This window comes from Canis lupus, chromosome 28 (assembly GCF_003254725.2).
Source record: "Canis lupus dingo isolate Sandy chromosome 28, ASM325472v2, whole genome shotgun sequence".
Taxonomy (NCBI): Eukaryota; Metazoa; Chordata; class Mammalia; order Carnivora; family Canidae; genus Canis; species Canis lupus.
Window position 1 is genome coordinate 28909048 of NC_064270.1, and position 21345 is coordinate 28930392.

General features: G+C 36.9%; 1 long non-coding RNA gene across 2 annotated transcripts in view; it reads left to right on the forward strand.

The window, feature by feature from the left end:
* LOC112672407 (uncharacterized) overlaps positions 1-21345 on the forward strand; it is a 39677-nt gene that overhangs the window by 7437 nt on the left and 10895 nt on the right. For both annotated transcript variants that reach the window (XR_003144267.3, XR_007406938.1), the window contains exons 2-4: positions 1044-1119; positions 8146-8296; positions 9549-9792. This is a non-coding gene — a long non-coding RNA (uncharacterized LOC112672407). The remainder of the gene's footprint in view (positions 1-1043; positions 1120-8145; positions 8297-9548; positions 9793-21345) is intronic.

Here is a 21345-nt window from a genome sequence, read left to right on the forward strand (position 1 = left end):
ATATTTTAGTGGTCACTATACGAATTACAGTATCCATCCTTAACATTTCACAGATTACCTAAGGCTAATATTTTAACAGTTCGTGTAAAATGGAGAAACCTTGAAACTGTACAGGCCATTTACTGTTCTTGATACATCTTCAATGCTGTCACATACATTAAATCTACACATATTGTAAATCTCACAAGACAGTGTTTTGTTTTGCTTTAAACCATATATATTTTTTAAAAGAATAAAGAGCAGGGGTGCCTGGGTGGCTCACTGGTTAGGTGTCTGTCTTTGGCTCAAGTCATGATACCAGGGTCCTGGGATTAAGTCTTGCATTGGGCTCCCTGCTTCTCCTTCTCCCTCTGCTGCTCTCCGTGCTCATGCTTGCTCTCTCTCTGTCAAATAATAAAATCTTTAAAAAATAAAATAAAAAAGTAAAAGAATGAAGAGCAAAAAAATAATCTTTTGCATTCACCCACATATTTATTATTTCCAATGTTCTTTATCTCATCCTATGGTCCTGAATTTAATCTGCTTTCATTTACCTTTATTCTAAAGAATTTCCTTTAATATGTCTTACAAAGTGTACTTTTGCTGGCGCTGGATTTCCTTAGTATTCTTGTATCTGAAAATATCTTTATTTCACCTCCATTCTTTTTTTTTTTTTTTTAGATTTATTTATTTGAGAGAGAGGAGAGAGAGAGAGAGAGTATACTCAGGGCGAGGGACTGTGGGAGAGGGCAGGGGGAATCTCAAGCAGACTCCCCACTGAATGTGGAGCCCTACTTGGGGTTCTATCTCATGACTCTGAGATCAAAGTTGAGCTGAAACCAAGAGCTGGACCCTTAATTGACTGGACCACCCAGGAGCCCCATCCATTATTTTTATTTTTTTTAAGTCAGGTTCATTGAGGTAGAATTCACATACAGAAATATTCACTTCTTATAATGCACAATCTGTGAGATTATATAAAATGCATATAATCACATAACCACTGCCACAAACGATATACAGAATATTGCAATCACTTAAAGTTCCCTTATGCTTCTTTGCAGGAAACCACCTTCAGTCCTGGAAACCATTGAGATGTTTTCTGTCCTCATAGTTTTGCCTTTTCCAGAATGAGGTCATGTAAGTAAGTAAATAAAATAGTATATAGTCTTTTGAGTCTAGCCTATTTCATGTACCATTATGAATGTGAACATTTTGAATATATCAGCACTTTGTTCCTTCCTATTGTTTTTTTTTTTTTTTTTTTTTTATGATAGTTACAGAGAGAGAGAGAGGGAGGCAGAGACACAGGCAGAGGGAGAAGCAGGCTCCATGCACCGGGAGCCTGACGTGGGATTCGATCCCGGGTCTCCAGGATCGCGCCCTGGACCAAAGGCAGGCGCCAAACCGCTGCGCCACCCAGGGATCCCTGTTCCTTCTTATTGTTGAGTAGTGTTCCACTGTATAGCTATAACATAGTTTGTTTATTCATTGAGCAGATGAAGGATATTTGGATTCTTTTCCAGCCTTAGCAATTACGAATTATAAACAAAGATGCTAAAAACTCTCACATATAGGTTCTTGTGTGAACAAAGGATTTCATTTTTCATAAGTCAATACCAAGGAGTGGGATTGCTGAGTTGTAGGGTAAGATTAAGTTTAATTATATAAGAAGTTGCCAGTTGTTTACCCAAGTGGTTTGTACCACTGTTCATTGCCATCAGCAATGTATGGAACAAAAGTTTTCTTCTAAAGAACAAAAGTTTTCAGGTTTAATATAGTGCATTTTATTGATATTTTCTTTCATGGTGTGTGCTTTTTGTGTTATGTCTAAGAAATACTTGCCTTCCCCAAAGTAATAAAGATATTTTTCCTCTGTTTTATTCTAAACACTTTTACAGTTTTAGATTTTAGATCTGTGATCCATTTTAAGTTAACTATGTATATGGTCCAAAATATAAATGGAGATTGATTTGGGGGTAATTTGTTGAAAGTACTTCATCCACTGAATTGCCTTTTGCACCTTTTCTGAAAATCAAATTGACCACATTTATGTACATCTGTGTTCTGGACTCTCAATTCTGTCCCATTTGTCTATGTGTATATACTTTCTCTAATAACACACTCTCTTAATAACTGGCTTTATAGTGCATTTTGAGATTGGGTAATGTGAGTCTTCCTACCATATTCTTTTTTTCCCCAAAAATTATTTTGGCTATTCTAGTTGTTTGCTTTTTCATAGAACTTTTGGAACTTTTCAACTTTTATTAAAAATTTATATACTGCTGAGGTTTGGGTCAGGAATGCATTGAATCTATAGATCAATTTGGAGAAAGCTGACATGACATCCTAACATTACCAAGTCTTCGAATCCATGAGTAATTTAACTCCTGATTGATTTAAGTTTTAATTTCTCTCATGAATATTTTGTGATTTTCAACCTATAAGTTATGCACATATTTCTGATTTTGCCCAAATATTTCATGTTTTTTTTATATTGTACATGGTACTGTTTCTTAAAAAAAAAAGAAAGAAAGAAAGAAAGAAAGAAAGAAAGAAAGAAAGAAAGATTTTATTTGTTTATTCTAAGAGACACAGAGAGCGAGGCAGAGCCCTGAGCTGAAGGCAGACACTCAACCACTGAGCCACCCAGGCATCTTGAGCTCTTTGTCATTATATATAACAGCTCTCTTTGTTCTTGGCAAAATTCTTCATTATGAAGTCTACTTTGTTTGATATTTATATAGTCACTCTAGGTTTTTGTTAGTCATATCTTCATGGCATCATTACCATTATTTTATCCTTAAACACATTGATACAGTCACATTTAAAGTATGTTTCTTGTAGACAATATATATGTGGGTCTTTCTTTATCCTATCAATCTCTGTCTTTTCATTGTAATTGGAGTATTTACATTTAATGTAATTATTCACATGGTCAGATTTAAATCTACTATCATTGTAATTATGTTCTATTTGTTCCACATTTCCTTTGTTTCTTACTTCTGTGCTTTTCTCTGTTCCTTATTCAAGTGTGCCAGCGCTTACCTCTCCCAAATGGGCTCTGTCATTTCTTGGATCTCCAGCTACTTGTTTGCTTTGAAAACTTAGTCTCCTGAGCACTTTTCATTTTTATAGTATAAGCAATGCTCTTTCTAGCTTCCTACATGCTAGGTGGAAGTAGAATTCATTTTCATTTTTAAAGGATATTTTTTCTAGATTTTTTCTTTCATTATTTTAAAAAATATTGTTCCCCTGCTTTTAGCTTCTGTTGTTTCTGATGAGAGGTTAGAGGTCTATCAAACTACTGTTCTCCAGTATGAAATGTGTCACTTTTCTCAGCTGCCTGAAAGATTGTCTCTTTAAGAAAAAAAAAAGATTTTATTTATTTATTCATGAGAGACACAGAGAGAAAGGCAGAGACATAGGCAGAGGAAGATGCAGGCTCCCTGCGGGGAACCTGATGTGCAACTGGATCCCAGGATCCTGGGATCACAACCTGAGCCAAAGGCAGACGCTCAAGCACTGAGCCACCCAGGTGCCCCAAGATTGTCTCTTTATCTGGTTTGCAACAGTTTGGCTGTAATGTTTCTAGATGTGCAGTTTATATTTGCATATTTTGCTTGGAGCTGGATGAACTTCTTAAACTAGAAAATCTGCATCTTTAACCAAATTTGGAGAGTTTACAGCCATTATTTCTTCAAATAGTCTTTTCTCATACATTCTCTCATTCTACTCCTCATTTTGTTATTGGTCTATAGGAACCTGAGGCTTTGAACATTTATTACAATCTTTGTCTCTGTTTTTCAGATTATATCATTTATAATGGTATATCTTCAGGTTGTCTGGTTCTCTTTTAAGACATATCCATGATGTTGATAAGCCATATAACAAATTTTTTATTTTATGTATTTTATTTTTCTCTTCCAAAATTTTTATTTAGTTCTTTTTTATAGTTTAGATCTCTTGACTGATGCTTCCCATGTTTTTATTCACTATATTTTCCTTTTAATCCTTCAGCATAACTATTTTAAAATCCTTATTCCTTTATTCAAACATGGGTCATTTCAAGATTGATTTCCACTGATTTTCTTTTCTCTTTAAATGGCTCATGTTTTCCTATTTATTTATATAAGAATTTTGGATTGCATCCTGGAAATTGTGTATGATATATTGTGGAAACTCTAGGCTATATTATGTGCCTCCAAAGAACCCCTTCAAAACAAACTAACAAACAAAAAAAAAACAAATAAGCAGTTCAATGGCTGAGCCCAGAGTACAAGCTCCATCTCCCCATGGTAGGCGGAAGCCCAAATATAAGCTCACTGATTTTAGGTTAGCTGGGCTGCTTGGAGTCTGCCCTTCACTTGCAGAGTTCAAGGGTCATCCAGAGACTACAGCATAGTTTATGTGTAGAATTTAGGCTTACCCTCTATATTTCACTTCTTTTCAAGATTCCCTTTTACTTCCTAGTAACTGTGATTGACCCAGTAAGACCAGACTTCTGTTCAATATCTAAACTTCCTACACAGATCTGACTATGGCCTTCTCTCAGGATAACAGCTGTAAAACAAACTTAAACTTCTCCTGAAATCTTTTTCTTCCAGGTAACCAACCTCACTAGTATCTGACTGCTTTCATTCACTCTCTAGTGCCTTCAAGAAATTATCTTACCTCTTCCAGAGTCTCAAGTTATTATCAGTGGAAAGATTAGTCAGACAGAGCTTACTTGGCCATGGCTGGAATTGGAAGCATTTCTAATTCCTATAGGTGCATATGTTCTTAAACATCCTTGTGTTTCTCATAGAATTTTACTATTGTTGTTGTTAGAGTTTATTCATTTTAGGTCATAGTCTTTAAGATCAAGGACTGACGCTTTTTGCTTGGCACCACCTCAAAATGTTGCGTGCCCTCCAGTACCATATACTGAACTCCTGGTAAATATTTAAATGATGAATAATGAGTAAACATAGCATAGATTTTTCCTTACCTATATGGAGTACATTCAGAATGTATACAAAATATGTTTTTATTGAGAAAAATTCTTATGTATAGGAATGTTTAGTTAATAATTGCTATCTTTTCATAAAAATTGTCATTGGGACTGAAAGAAAACACTGAAATTTCTTTCAAAAACACAGAAACCCACTTTATTCTATTTTAAAATGGAGTTTTAATTTAATTCATCCAATACTGATTTAATATCTATTAGATGCAAAGCACTGTGAGAAATCCTGTTTTAGGATGAAAGGGAAAGATACTTACATAAGACAGATAAGACATGCTCCCTGCTATCCAAGAACCCAAAAGCTAGTGGGGAGATAGATGTAAATAACCTCAATATGAAGCAGACAATGGTAAGTGCTACCTTGAGATTAGAACAAAGTGTTATGATTGCAATTAGTAGGAGATAATACAATCAGATAGGTATGGCAGGAGACTTTCTTGGTAAAGGAAGGCTATATGCTGGTCTTAGGAGGGTATAAGGAATTTAATAAGTGTATCTGATAGAGAAATTCACATTAGGGAAATTTAGGTTAGCTTAGGGAAGAGTAACTTGGTTTAAAAGTAAGACATTAGACTTTGCACAAAGATACACGCAACTATGTTCAATGTTTTAAACTTCTTAATCTCAAATGTCTTAAAATTCTTAAACCTGAACCTGTTTCATCATCAGAAAAAAAAACACAGAAAAGTTGACTAAAGATCAAACCATGGTGGGCTTTAAAGGCGGCTGATGGAGGTATGTAGGCTGTCACCGGGAAGCCGGTGACCAGGCTGAACAATGACCTGGGTGACAAGTGCTTGCAGTAGCACTGAACCTGAAAACAAAAACCATGCTTTCTCTTTCAAGAAAAATATGAAAAAGAGGTTACAAACATCCAGGATTTGGCAACAGATTTTACACAAGAAAGAAGTAAAACTCAGGGAGTGTAAGGAAAGCATCCAAAACTAGGTTGTAGATGACCATCATTACTTCAGTATGGTATATGCTTTGGGTTCTTTGTTGCTGATATAAAGGCAATTATCTGATATATTATAATATAATCATAAATGGCAATGGAGCTTTAAAGATGCCAAGAGAAAAAATAATTTTTAAAGTTTTCTAATTCTCCTCCCAATAGGATTTTTTAAAATTATTTATTTATTTATTTATTTATTTATTTATTTATTTATTGTCCCAATATTATTCTTATGTATGTGGAAATTGGTAGAGTGAAAAGACTTGGAGTTTTTTAGATTTTTTATGTGAAAGCAAGCAGTCATAAACTGGTCCGTTTCATCCTAGAATTTTTTCTTCTTTTCACTTAGACTAGATGCTCAAGAGGGGAGCCCTCTCTGTGTTCCTTTTAATTGTTTTGTCTTGATTCTGTCGCTACTTTTATATTCTTATCCTTGTACTGCTATTATCTATAGTTTTGTGAAAATTAGTCATATAAAATTAAAATTGATTTTCCTTTGAGCAAAGCAGTTTTGGTATCCCTTTGATTGAGGAATGCAATCTGAGAGGCAGGGAACAACTTGCATACTAAGTTACAAAAGGCAGGAATTCCCTTCCAGAAAAAGTAGCAAGCCTTTGCTGGGTAGTAGCTTTAGCAAGCCATGTCAGCTACTTAGAAGCGACCATTGGACTCCAAAGTGTTCTAATTTTTTAAATAAAAAGAAACTCAAGGAACTTTGTCCACAATTTTGCTTCAAACAGATTTTCTATATTTTCTTTTTTCTACTTTTCTGTTCATTGAAGTCTTACTAACATATACCTCATACTTTCCCACATATTCAAGCTTTCTTTATGGTAACCACCTACTCACTAGCACCTCCCTAGCACTTCATTGGAATGTTTTCTCCAAATAATACTATTGTGGGTTTGTTGCTGTTGTTTGTTTTGGATAGTGGGAAAATATTCATATAAAGGAGATGGTATTTATGGTTCATAAACCTAGAAACTCTTACTACTTAAGTGCAAACAAGCTGCCATCATATTTAGTTAAGAGACTATAAGAGGCAGTATTTAGAAAACTGTGCTGTTGACTTCAAATGGTATGTATGCCTTTATTAGCATCAACAGCAATAACTCATTAATACATCCCTGAAAAACACCTTGTTAAACACCACATATGTATTTTCTTACTTAATAGAACAGGATGAGATACTTGTATAATCCCTATTTTATACTGAAGGAAATTAAAGTTCAGAAAGGTTATGTGCCCACTATCACATAGCAGAAACTAGATCTAAGCCCAAGATCACTTGATTTCCAACCTCTTCTCTGTGTTGTCTTCTCTGCCGTGTCTCTTCTTCTATGAAGAAGAGGAAGAGGTTGAAAAAGGCGAGAATACCGAAAAAACGAAGAGTACCTCCTAAATGCCAGTATCTACTTTTACACATAGTACGTAATTAAATCATCACAGCAATTATGAGAGATTTCTTCATTACCTTTATTTTGTATATGAGTGAACTATTCCTCCCAAAAAGAGAATAAGTTGTCACATGGACCAGTGAAGGAAGCAGATCTTCCACATAACAGTCAACAATTCTACAAGTGAACTATCACTCATCACCAAGAACTTTGAACTAAGTCGCATTATTTGGTGGTCCCTGGAAATGTTTACCTGGTCTCTAAATATTTTTGCCAGGATTTGCTCCACTCAAGATGAAGATAACCTTGGAAATGAAAAGTCAGGAAGTTTTATTAGTTACCTGCACTGCTTTGTGATGGAAGGACCAGCTGGTGTCAGGACAGCGGGTATTTAACAGGGGAAGGAGCACTAGCAGACCACAGGGCACCCAGGAAGAAGGAGCGGGGTCAGAGGGAGGAAGATGGGAGGAGACACTCCTGGAAAAAAGTTTGAGGCACAGAATACCAACCCTTTCTACCTAACATTTTCTGGGCTTAGTCTTGCTAAAGCCAAACTCACACATTTGTGATTCATAAGTTAGATGAGACAATTAGGTGAACACACTGTGTTGCAGAGAAGATGCTGAATTAAAGTGCATTTGGTTTTTATCAGCTAAAGAACCTATCACACTTTGTGTGAGATTAGATGTTAGGAGATGTACATCTGGCTCTGCCAAATATTAACTCAGGTTAACAGCAGGCTGTGCAATCTAGCATTCATGTGATGGTTTCAAAGTTTTAAATGACACATTAAATTGTTGCTCTAGGTTGATGCTCCTCCCATACTGAATGTCGCATGTAATATGCCATCCTAACTGCTTGGTGGGTATTGCTGTGAGCGGTGACCCCGTGGCAAAAACAGAAGAGCAAACGGAGTGAGGAAGGGTTCAGACTGAGCCCTAGTCATGCTACATCCAGGTGTGATATTGAATTAAGTTAATCTGTGAGTATTTTCTTAATCATGGATGAAAAAAATCTCATTTCCAAGGAGCTGTTTTGACTTTTAAACAGAGGATACTAGAAAAGGGAGACCCTTATAAACTCTCCTGAAGCAAAACACTGTATTTGCTCTATGTAAATAGTCTTCTCAGGGTAATAAATAATTAAGGAACTTCAAAATAAAATCATGTATGAAGCTCTGAATTTCTAACCAAAAAGACTCCCAAAAGGTTGGCCTTTGTAAATGATCTGTCTTTAGGAAGAAATCCTGAAAACACACCAGGCACCCTAAGTCCCAATGCCACTGGGAAAATTAAGAGCAAGAATGGAATAGAAGCACACTTTGTTCTGGACTCACATAGACCTGGGCACTAATTACCTTCTCACAGGCAAGTTGCTTTACCTCTTGGACCTCAGATATTCTCATCTGTGAGACAGGAATGACAGCACCTGCCCTGCCCACTTCCTCAACAGTAGAAGCAGCAGTGTAATGCGGGGCACCACCCATACCCATAGGACGCTCACGCATACAAAATATGGTGCTGTCTGGCACAAAAACCTGCCTTCAGATTGTGCCTTGCTGTACTGTTTGTGGAAGGCTATTTTGGGAGTTGGTAATCACCAAGAGCATCTTAGAGCTAAAGCTGGGTGAGAACTTGCTTGAATGTTCTGCTGAGGAAAAGTGGGTGGCAGAGGCAGAGGGCTCAGCACCTGAAACTCTAGGAACCACTCAATTTTACAAGAAGACAACAAATAACATTCTTAAAATGAGTTACGTCAGAGACAGGGGCAAATAGGGCAGGCTCCTGTCCTGTCCTAGAGCCTCTCATTGGAATGGGTTGAAGAGGAACACGAGGAAATTAGTGATTTTGTTGCCATTGTGAGGGTATGTAGGTACTGAACTTGTCTGTAAAAATAGACACTGTACGCTAGTGAACTTGTCACTGGGTGGTGAGACTATGGGTGGGAACATGTGTGATTTTTATTCTTTTGGTTTACGCTAATTCTCCCATAATGAGAATGTGTTGTTTCTGCAGTAAAAATGTTATTTATGTAAAAAGGAAATAGAGATTTTCAATTTCATATGATATGTTTTAAAAAACTAGATTTTCCTCCCCAATTACCAGGTGCATCATTTTATAGGTATCATCTGTGAAGACAGAAAATGTGCTTCTTGATCATCAGCAATTGTTTATGGTAGGTAACTAGTCTCTCAACTCTCTTTTGGTAGTTACACTGCCCTACTACTTCACTTGGGGCATGTTCTGCGAAGAAGGGATTGGTTGTGTGAAGGGGTGTGCCACAAAGAACCCTCAGGAATATAGGACACAGAGCTAATGAAGTGCCCGGAGGAAAGAAAGTCTTACCTATCAGCTATGAATTCTCTCCCCCAACCCACGTCAGAGACCTGAGGGCACGTGACCTAGGAATGTGCATCCCAAGATAATACTACCTTCAGAGAACTCTACTTAGAGGTAAGTAACTCTCCTTTATAGGAGGTATCTTTGTGTGGCAGACTGTTTATGGGAGCAATTTGAATTGAACTTTAAATGAAAAAGGCATATCTCTGTAAGTGGTAATAATTTTAGTCATCTCGCTGTGGCTAGGGGTTGTGGAATTCATTAGCACAGATTAACATATAAAGTGGGTGAGATATCTAATAGCAAACGGAGAGGTTTAGGGGCCTTAATTCATCACTGAATGAACAGCGTGTACAGTATTAGGGACTATGAAATTTTTAATTTACACAAAGTGTCCAAGAATATAGGGAATAAATTTAAACCCAAAACAGATAATGGAGCTCTGCCCTGCCTGGCTGGCAAGTTGAATTGTTTTTACACTGAGTGAAGAAAGCTAATTATCCCAAGCACAAGGAGACTGCTAAAAATAATAAGATTATAAGGAATAATTTGCTGATATAATTACAACAAAATTGGGTACACACAATCATCAGATGCATGTATTGCTTGACCTGGGTGAGAAAGTGAAATAAATCCTTCTTCTATAGCCTTCGTAAATTTGTTTTTATCATCTCCAAGTGCTGTTTGCACAGGCAGCACAATTTGCATGTGTAATGTGGCTGTACAAATTGACAACAAGTAAATTATTCAAGGAAATAGGCTGGTCGCGGGTCTGAACTCTCTCGCAAAGCCTATTCATTTTGAAGAATCACTGAGACGTGAAGCTCATACATCAACCGTTTTCTGACAATCCTCAGACTTATTGTCTCCTAAAATGTCATTATGGCTATTATTTATGAAGCTAATTCATTTATTAATATATATTTAACTCTGACTTGTCATGCACCTTAGCAGACATTCTGTGCACTGCATATTTTTGAATAGATGAAAGACTTTTGCATGCTTTAATGATTACTGTAAGCTGCTATAGATTTATAGAATGCAGCTTTATTATCTACTTGCATTAATACCTTTTTATAACTTTTTTCTTTTTTTTTGCTTAAGGCCATCAAATATAAATGGCAAATGACATATTCAAAAGATTGTCTGGAATAAGATTTTCCAAGAGTTTGTTGAATTTTAGAACAAAATGGGTTATCTGTCAGTTAAGGCCTAATTCACCTAAAAAGATGGGTATACACCAATTATGCTGAATTTTCCTGAAAAATATAGGCGGTGGTTTTTCAAGAAAAAAAAGGAAAAGATGCATGATTCTTTGAGCTCCTTCCTTCTGAGAAGACAGCCCTCCCTTTGATGTGTTGTGGTTGGGCAACATTCCCAAGAAAGCCAAATTTAGGTGTCCCTTATTACTTGGGGCCTTGTGCTTTACATCATCTTTAATCAATAAATAGGTAGTGCAAGAATGAGTGACTAGATGAATGACCTCCAGGTTTTCTGATAATGCCTTGAATAAAATTAGTAGAAACAAGCATCGACCTAGAATACTGTTTTATACGTTTCTGTTTTCTGTGTTTGCACTTCTAACCTCTGGAGAATGCTCTGTGACTCCCACTATGATTTGGAAATAAACCATATGTATATGCAATCAAAATATACAACACATGTTATTTTTATAGCATGCAGAAGAATATATCAATACTGGACATGTATTACTACTTCTGGTTGTCACTTAATAAAGTCACTAGCATCTTCCACCATATGTGACCATGACTACTCACTGTGTGTGTGTGTTGGGGGGGGGGGGCGGGTGTTGGGGAGGAACTGGAGAATGAAAAGGAAGGAAAATACAGTAGTTTGAGATATTCTTTTCCAAATGTGCTTTATGCTCACCATTTAAGGATTTGCCATTTTTCTAACTTAGCATTTCTACATTGGTGTAGGTAGAGATATAGAACTCTTACAAGTACCAACCAAGAGGAAGGGCAGCACAGGTAAACTGAACTACCAATGGATCTGAAATTATTGCAAACCAGACAGATGTTTCATTTTAAAGATAAAAATGATAGGAAGATAAAGAAAAAATGTCATTAGCTGGAGATTGTATTGACTGTATTAGCTTTATTTTTTTTAAAGATTATTTATTTATTCATGAGAGACACAGAGAGAGAGAGAGAGACACACAGGCAGAGAGAGAAGCAGGCTGCATGCTGGGAGCCCGATGCAGGACTCGATCCCGGGACTCCAGGATCACACCCTGGGCCAAAGGCAGGCACTAAACGGCTGAGCCACCCAGGGATCCCCTGTATGAGCTTTAAATAATGTCTCAAAATCACCAAAATTTTTAGATAATTAAAAGTTGTTCTAAAAAATACTACATCATCTATGGAGACAGAAAATAGGTTAGTGGTTGCCTAGGGCTCAGGTGAAGTGTAGATGAGAAGTGGCTGCCAATGAACACAGGATTTCTTTCTAGGGTGAGGAAAATGTTTGAAAATTAGACCATGGTGATGATTGCGCACATCTGTGAACTGACTAAAAAACCACTGGTTGTGCACTTCAGATGGGCAAACTATGTGGCATGTAAACCAAATCTTGCTATAAGTGTTTAAAAACTGCCATTTGACATATGCCCAAATTAAATATTTTACTGTATATAACCAATATCATGAACTCTAAGTAAGAGGAAATGACTACTTAGGAGAGTGGTTCGTGAATGAAATTGAATGAAGATATAAAATCAGTAATCTATCTACTAAAGTGTGGGAAGGAGGTCTGCCTTTCAGGACTGTATCCTGCAAAAAAGAATAGTATTTGTGTCAAGTCATCTGACAAGAGGGAAAGATTCTCTGCATCTCAAATGCTGACATAAGCCGCCAAATGTAGTCAAGAAAAGTATTTAGTAAATGCGTAGGGAGGTGCTACATTCCATTTAGAATTATTGTATAAGACCAACAAAGAATCAAGCATCTGCTTTTTTAAAAGTATTTCTTATCTTAAGCATTCTCTTAAAATATCCTGTTAGATCTGGAAGGCAAACCACACGCGCATATACAAAATGTCTTTCTAACTGCATGACCCTGGCAGGGAAGGTTGATGACATTTTTATTAGTCATATTAATCACATGTTTAAAAGAAAAAAGTCTCACTTTTCCAGGAACCATAATATTTACCTATTTATACCTTTTAAAATTTCAGTAACTCCAACTTAGAACCTACAGCCTTCATAACCTTCGAAAAACAAGGAAAATGAAAATTAATAAATGTTCCCTAGTGTGCTATGAACCATTAATTGTACAGGCTGAAAAGCTTTAGCCTAATAAGAAACATGCCTTCAGCAGAAATGTGAAAGTCATCTGTGATGCTCATGATTTAATGATAAAAATGTGCAGTCAATTTTCAATGAAGTTAAGACCTATAACCCAAGAATATTTTCACTCACAAATTCTCACAGATATCTGAGGAACTTTGAAAGGTGAACATCCTGAGTACTGAAATGTTCTCAGGATGAATTAAATAATTCATCTCTAAAGTGGTCTGAAGATAGAGGCAGTAGAATTTCTAGCAATAACAGATGATCAGAGATGGATTTGGCCCATGCTCCAAGAAAGCACAGACGTTTCACTAATCTAGCAACAAAATGATTTTGTTAGTAAATTTTTAAAAAGATTTTATTTATTTATTCATGAGAGGCACAGAGAAAGAGGCAGAGATATAGGCAGAAGAAGAAGTGGGTTCCCTGTGGGGAACCCAATGTGGGACTTGATCCCAGGACCCTGGGATCATCATGAGCCCAAGGCAGATGCTCAAACACTGAGCCACCCAGGTGCCCCATTAGTAAATTCTTGAAGAAGAAGTATTATAATATTAAGAATATAGACATGTTAATGACATCACTGACCATAAATCTCACCTAAGTTTTGAAAATCAGCTCTCAGTTTAGCTATAAAAGTCCTAGGTATAGGAGTAATCATTCACATATACGTTTACTTTGTTTTTACTATGACTCAAGCCTGAGGTAGGCATTCTGAAAGATTCTGGAGGGATATAAAGATAACTAAAACACAGTCCTTGTCCCTAAGGAACTTAAAATAGTAAGAGGATTGTAACATGTTTGCAAAAATTGCCTTTATTGTTTGAATTATTTACAATGAGCAATGTCTTATTTTTGTAACCAGAACTAAGAGCATTAAGACCAGGTATTTTTTAAGGCAGTTTAAACGCTATTGAATGAGATACAAAGTTTTGTTGGTGTTCATAAGAGAGATTCTCCCCATGGAAAATTTTCAAGGAAGGGTTAATATGCAAGGTAGGCCCAGAAGGATGGCCAGCATTATGATAGGCTGAATTGGAAAAGGCAATTCAAGTGGAAAAGATTGTGTCATATGAAGCTGGAAATAAAAGCGATGTACAGTAATGCACTATGGCTTCAGATAAGGGTACATGTAGAGGAGAGAAAAATAGAACCCTATATTGGGGCTGCATTATGGGAACCTTACACCATCACACTCGGAAATTCGGATTCAGTTGTAAGGTCATGTGTGTAAGGTACTTAGGACACAATACTGGCTGCATTGTGAGTGTTCAGTATATATGAGCTGTTATTATTGTCCGAACTCTCCAAAGAAGCTGGAGCCAAGCAAGGACTGATGGGCTCCTGGGTAGCCAGTTTAATATCCTTCTTTCTATCCTATAGGTAGATTCTAGATGAGTGCTCTTCAAAGAGTAGGTCCATACTGGGGTGCAATCCACTTTCAAATGGCCCCTGATCCATCTCTACCCCACACTCCTCACATCCTTGAGAGGCATACAGTGACCAAGTCAGAAGGTTCACATAGGCAAAGTCCATGTCCTCTTTCCTATCTCTGTTCTGGAGGCCTTAGCACATGTTGGGTGTTCAAGAAATGCTTGTTGAACCAACTTTCCTACCTTATTGGATGTGAATACTCCCAGATAAGTGAAGAAATTGATATTCCAGCCTATGCATTAGAGCAAATGGCCTATTAATTTAGTAGCTGATTTTGACATCACTGGACATACTAATGATACCTTGTTTCTAGACCTGCCAGGTTCCCAGGCAAGGTATTGACCTGAGAGACCCTTGCCTATAACCATCTGGGTACTGACAGCCAGTGGTTCTCCTCCTCCACCCCAGAGTACTGCACCTACCCACACAAGGGTATTGTGAGTGAAATAAGCCTTGTCAAGTACCTAGCATTGCATCTGATGCATACTAACATTTAGAATTCCCCAAATGTCAGATCTGGCTTACCCACCCATTGACTCTGGGTGGCTCTGTCCACTCCTTATAGCTGAGCTTAGTTCGTAAAAACCCAGAATTATAGATTTCAGAGCCACAGGGTCAGTCAAACTTCTCTGTTCTCACAAAGAACTAAGGGATTGAGGCCCAGAATAGTCAAGTGACATGCCTTTGTGAAGCAGGAGAGAGGAAGAACTTCCAGTTTTCATCTGAATCTTTGTATCACAAAGGCAATGGAGCCTGGTGGTTGAGAGTAGAGACAGGTCAACTATGGCCTGTAGGCCAAATCCTTTCCAAATTGTCCTTTCATAAGTTTTATCAGAAGAGAGCCATACCCATTTGTTTATATGTTGTCTCTAACTGCTTTGACACTACAACAGCACAGTTAAGTAGTTGCAACACAGACTGTATAGCCCACAAAGCCTATAATATTTATTACGTGGCCCTTTCCAGAAAAAGTTTGCTGACTCTGGTTAAAAAAGAATGGCTTTGTCAGTCAAAACTGACAAAAATCCTAGTTTCATGAGGCGCCTGAATGGCTCAGTCAGTTAAGTGTCCGGCTCTTGGTTTCAGCTCAGGTCATGATCACCCGCTCAAGAGATTGAGCCTCACATTGGGATGCATGATCAGTGGGGAATCTGCTTGAAATTCTCTCTCTCCGTCTGTCTTTGCCCCTCTCCCAGCTTGTGTGAGCACATGCAGGCATACTCTTTCTCAAATAAATAAATTGATGCCTGCATGGCTCAGCAGTTGGGCATCTGTCTTTGGCGCGGGGCATGGTCCTGGAGTCCCAGGATCAAGTCCCACGTGGGGCTCCCTGCATGGAGGCTGCTTCTCTCTCTGCCTGTGTCTCTGTCTCTCTCTCTGTGTCTCTCATGAATAAATAAAATTATTTTAAAAAATCCTAGTTCCAACTTGAGTGAGTTAACCTCTTTACACTTCAGCTTCCTTATCTGTAAAATAGGAATAATGATAGTATCTACTTCGATAGGGTTACTGTGAGTACTACATACCCCAAAACACTAGCACACGAAATGTAACATGGTAAGCTTATTAAATGTGAGCAGTGATGATGATGATAGCAAATATATGAGGAAAATCACCATTCATGGAGACCATACCACAAAAAGATTTTTAAAATGGCTTATTAAAGGCCTATGATATAATATAATGTAATATATATATTGTATACTATATATATTATTATATGTAACATGTATATTTTATATATAATATACACACACAATAAATATGAAAAAGCTGTATATAGGTATTAATGCAAGTAGGATATACATGCACATATATACATATATATTACATACAATATATGTAAAAATGAAAAAATAGTTATTAGTGAAAATAAAGTACATATACAAAACACACATACTTAAAATCAAGTGCCAAAAAAAACGCAATTCTTTCTCAATTTCTAGGCACCAAACAACCACCCTGTGATGAAATTGTCCCACCTGATTGTGTGACTTTGCACTAAAAGTAAAAGAGATCTCATGGAAAGTGAGATTAGGTTGAATTTAGTAATCATTGAATAATAGTTTTTCCTTTGCCATCTGTCCTTTTGCAATCACTCTCTAGCTTCTTTCATTCTTTTTCCCACTCAGTGGTGAAAAGGAATCACTGCAACAGCTGCCACCAAGTGCTCACTGCCTAATTCTTAGTTCTGGGCAAACAACTCAAACAGCTTAGTAAAGTTAAGAGAAATGAAGATGTTGACATGATTGTGATTCCCCAGAGCCCAAACTGCTTGAGGATGAGAACCTGGGTGGCCACTTACCACCTGCTAACATACTATCCTGTTTATCAATGACAGCTATTGCTTGTTGTCTGTGTTCCTGTTCATAATGTTACTCCCCCAAATAAGTAAAGATATTCAACTGTTCTGTCTAGCAATGTATCCAAAAGGCCAAAAGCTGAGCCCTGCACTTTATAGACACTCAGTAAATATTTGTTGAGTTGAATAAACAACTCCAGGTCTACAAACTATGCTGCTCTGAAAAAAATGCTAAAGTGTGGTCTAAGACAAGGTCATTGATAGCTTATCCTCATCTCCTGTCTGGCTCCTTGGATTGGATTTGAGCCTCTGGAACTAGAAAGATGAGGTCTGTTGGAACTGCTTCAGAAAGGACGGTGAGACTTTGGGCACCAGAAGAGCTGTGCTGGGGCCCAGGAGGAAAGAGTGATAAATAATAAAGCAGAAGAAGAAACAACCCATGAGATACAAGCAAACTCAAAGAAATGGAATAGGCTTCTGGCTTCTGGTAATCCTCCTGCACATAACAGCTATAAATCTGGACAAAATATAAAAAGCAGCTGTCCAAAGGCACTAGCAGGGAAATACAGGAGGAGTCTGCATTTGGAGAAGGCAATGACAATGGGCAAGTTTCCCATTGTTACTGTTTTTTCACCAGAAAGGAAGACTCAGTCTGTGCCAAATAGGAGTGACTAGAATTTGGATAAAAATCCTGTAGTCTCCCTGGCATAAAGAGCCAGGAGATAGAGTTCAAGGTGATTACAGTAACTGGAAAGTGTGGGAGAATCGTGCAAAGAAGAGAGCCAAAGAAGGGAGGCAATGGGTTCTGTGTATAAACTCTATACAAATCATTACTGACAACCCAAGCATGTGTGCAAGCAGCCCTGCTAAGGCTAAAAGAACTGAACGGAGATTTCTGTTGCTACCAACTACAAGAAAAACAGTTTGAATGTGAGGTCATTAAGATAGCTGACTCCTTTAAAAAAAAATCAGTGCCCTTCAGAGGAACACAACAGAATCCAGAGGCTCTGCAATATATCATTCACAATTTATTGGATGTCATCTAAAACACTAAGCACCTGAAGGAAAAAAGAAAATGTGAGACCAAAGGCAATCAGTAGAGACTGGCATTGAGATAACCTGGTGGTTGGAATTAACAGAAGGATTTTATTTTATTTCATTTTATTTTACTTATTTATTTATTTTTAAATATTTTATTTATTTATTCATGAGAGACACACAGAGAGAGGCAGAGACATAGGCAGGAGAAGCAGACACACTGCAAGGAGCGTGATGAGGAACTTGATCCCGGATCCCGGGATCAGGATCTGAGCCAAAGGCACTCAACCACTGAGCCATCCAGGCATCCCGAGAGAAGGATTTTAAATCAGCTATTATAACCGTGCTTATGAATGTAAAGGAAAATACACTTATAAAGAATTAACAAATATGAATCTCAATGGATAACTAGAAACTATAATAAAGAACCAAATGGACATTCAAAACCGAAAGATAATAATTTCATCATATCAGCCGGACAAAAATGGAGATGGCCAAACAGAGAACTCAAAGAAAAATCAGTAGAAATAATTCTATGTGAAAGACATTTAGGAAAAAATATTGGGGAGAAAATGAACAGAGCCTCAAGAACATATGAAATTATATCAAAAGATCTAATGTGCATATAATTAGAGTCTTAGAAGGAGAGGGAATGGGATAGAAAAACTTTGAAGGTACCTGGGTGGCTCAGTCAGTTAAGGTCTAACTTTGGATTTCAGCTTGAGGTCATGATCCCAGAGTTGTGAGATCAAGTCCTACATCAGGCTCTGTGCTCAGCAGGGAGTCAGCCTGAGATTCTCTCTCACACCCTCCCCTCCCTGCTCTCTCTCAGTCTCTCTCTCTCTCAAATAAAGAAACAAAACTTTAAAAACAAAGAAAGAAAAACTTTAAGTAAATTTGGTATATGTAGATGTAATATATATGAAAAATGCCATAGGGAAATAGGTATATTCTAAAATACAATTTTAGATTTCATATACGTTACATATGAATGTATGCATTCAAATGTAGATTACATATATATTAAATCAGAAAGACATAATCATAGTCAATATATGTGTGTCTTACAACAGAATTTCAAAATAAATTTTTTAGCAAGTTAAAGGGGAACATAGACAAATCCATGATCATAGTTGGAAATTTTAACTCTCTTTTCTCAATAATTGATTTTTTAAAACTGACTAAAAAAATTAAGATATAGGTGATTGAAACAACATTATCAACCATCTTGACCTAATTGATGGTTACAGAATACTATCAGCAGAATACACAATTTTTCAAGTGCATGTAGAAAATTCAGCAAGCAAACCATATGTGGATCATACAAGTCCAAATAGATATTAAAAAATTGAAGGAAGTATATGTGTTCTGACCACAATGAAATTAAATTAGAAATCAATAGCAAAAACACATCTAGATCCCTTCCGATATTTTAAAATTAGACAACACATTCTATGTAACTCATAGATTAATGAAAAAATATAAAGGGAATATAAGGAACATATGGGGAATTAGAAAATATTTTAAACTGAATGATAGTGAAAATATATCAAAATCTGTGGGATGTAAGTAAAGCACTGCTTGCAAGGAAAATATAACTTGAAATGCTTTTATTAGAAAAAAAGAATAAAATAAAATTAATGACCTATGCTTTGGCCTATAAAAATAAGAGCAAAGCCAGCCCAAATTAACTAGAAAAAAAATTGAGGGAAGAGCAGAAATTAGTGAAATTTTTAAAAACCACATATAAACAATATAGGAAATTAATAAGACCAAAAATTGGTTCTTTGAAAGGATTAACATTCTTGAATACTTTACTGATACCTTGTCTTTGCTATGCTGCCTTTTTAACTTTAAAGCACTTTATTTTATTTTATTTTAAATTTTTATTTATGATAGTCATCACACAGAGAGAGAGAGGCAGAGACATAGGCAGAGGGAGAAGCAGGCCCCATGCACCGGGAGCCTGACGTGGGATTCGATCCCGGGCCTCCAGGATCGTGCCCTGGGCCAAAGGCAGGCGCCAAACCGCTGCGCCACCCAGGGATCCCAAAGCACTTTTTTAAAAAACCTAAAGCACTTTTTTCTCCTATCCCCACCCATCTACAGGCTCAGGGCAAATATTGGTTTCTCCAACACATTTTCCAAAATTCTGCCAACTGGAAATAACCTCTTTCTTTCAAACAAATATTTCTATATTTACTTTAATGTCATTTTGTATGATAAGAATACAGAACATTTGATATCATGCAGCCTGATTCACAGAACGAGCAGTAACTATAATCAGGAATTAAAATTTTAGCCTTTATTTTTTCCAGTGGAACAAAAAATATCTGGATATTAATCAAAATCTAAACCAAGAAACTAACGAGATTCCTATCAACAAGAAAAATTCAGGGCAGCCCAGGTGGCTCAGCGGTTTAGGGCCACCTTTGGCCCAGGGTGTGATCCTGGAGACCCGGGATTAAGTCCCACATCCGGCTCCCTGCGTGGAGCCTGCTTCTCCCTCTGCCTGTGTCTCTGCATCTCTCTCTCCCCCTCTCTGTGTCTCTCATGAATAAATAAATAAAATCTTTAAAAAAAAGTTTAAAAAAAACAAGGAAAATTTAAAAATATAAAGAAGGAAAATTTGAGGGAGTAGAAATTAATGAAATAACTTGAGGCAAATTTTCTTTGACATAAAAAGAGCAGAGTAGTTCTTAGAATCAAATATTTTTCAGTGCCAGTCCACTTCAAGAAATCTGACAAAATTATGATTTTTCTCCCCAGATTAAAAAAAGAAAATCGCAAACAAATTTTCTGTATGGTTTCAGATGTTTCGTGGGTCTTAGTTAAGAATCCCTAGCTTAGAGGGGCACCTGAGTGGCTCAGTGGTTGAGCGCCTGCCTTTGACTCAGGTCATGATCCTAGAGTCCTGGGATCGAGTCCCACATGGGTTTCCCTGCAAGGAGTGTGCTTCTCCCTCTGCCTATGTCTCTGCCTCTCTCTGTGTCTCTCATGAATAAGTAAAATATTTTTTAGAAAGTGCAATACAGTTGTTATTTCAAATTTATTTTGAAAAATTTCATATATCAAGAAAAACTTCAAAATAATGCAGCAAAAATATATATACTCTTAGTTTAAGAAATAAAGCCTTACCAAGATGCTAGAGTGGCTCAGTAGTTGAGTGTCTGCCTTTGGCTCAGGATGTGATCCCAGAGTCCTGGGATCGAGTCCCACATCAGGCTCCCTGCAGGCTGCTTCTTCTCCCTCTGCCTAGGTTTCTGCCTCTCTGTGTCTCTAATGAATAATTTAATAACGCCTTAAAAAAAAAAGAAAGAAAGAAAACCTTACCAAATGCTGTTAAACTCTCCCATCCTCCCTTCTTTGAATGTATTTCTCTATACACGTTGCTATTAATAATGACTATATTGAGTTTTATCAATACCTTGACTTTCCAATATAAGTGCACTCACTGTTAAGAAATATATAGCTTAATTTTGCATGCTTTTGAACTCTAATAAATTGTATTATACTATATACTTTCTTCTGCAACTTACATTTTTTACTTAATGATGTGTTTTCTGATATTCACTCAAGTGGA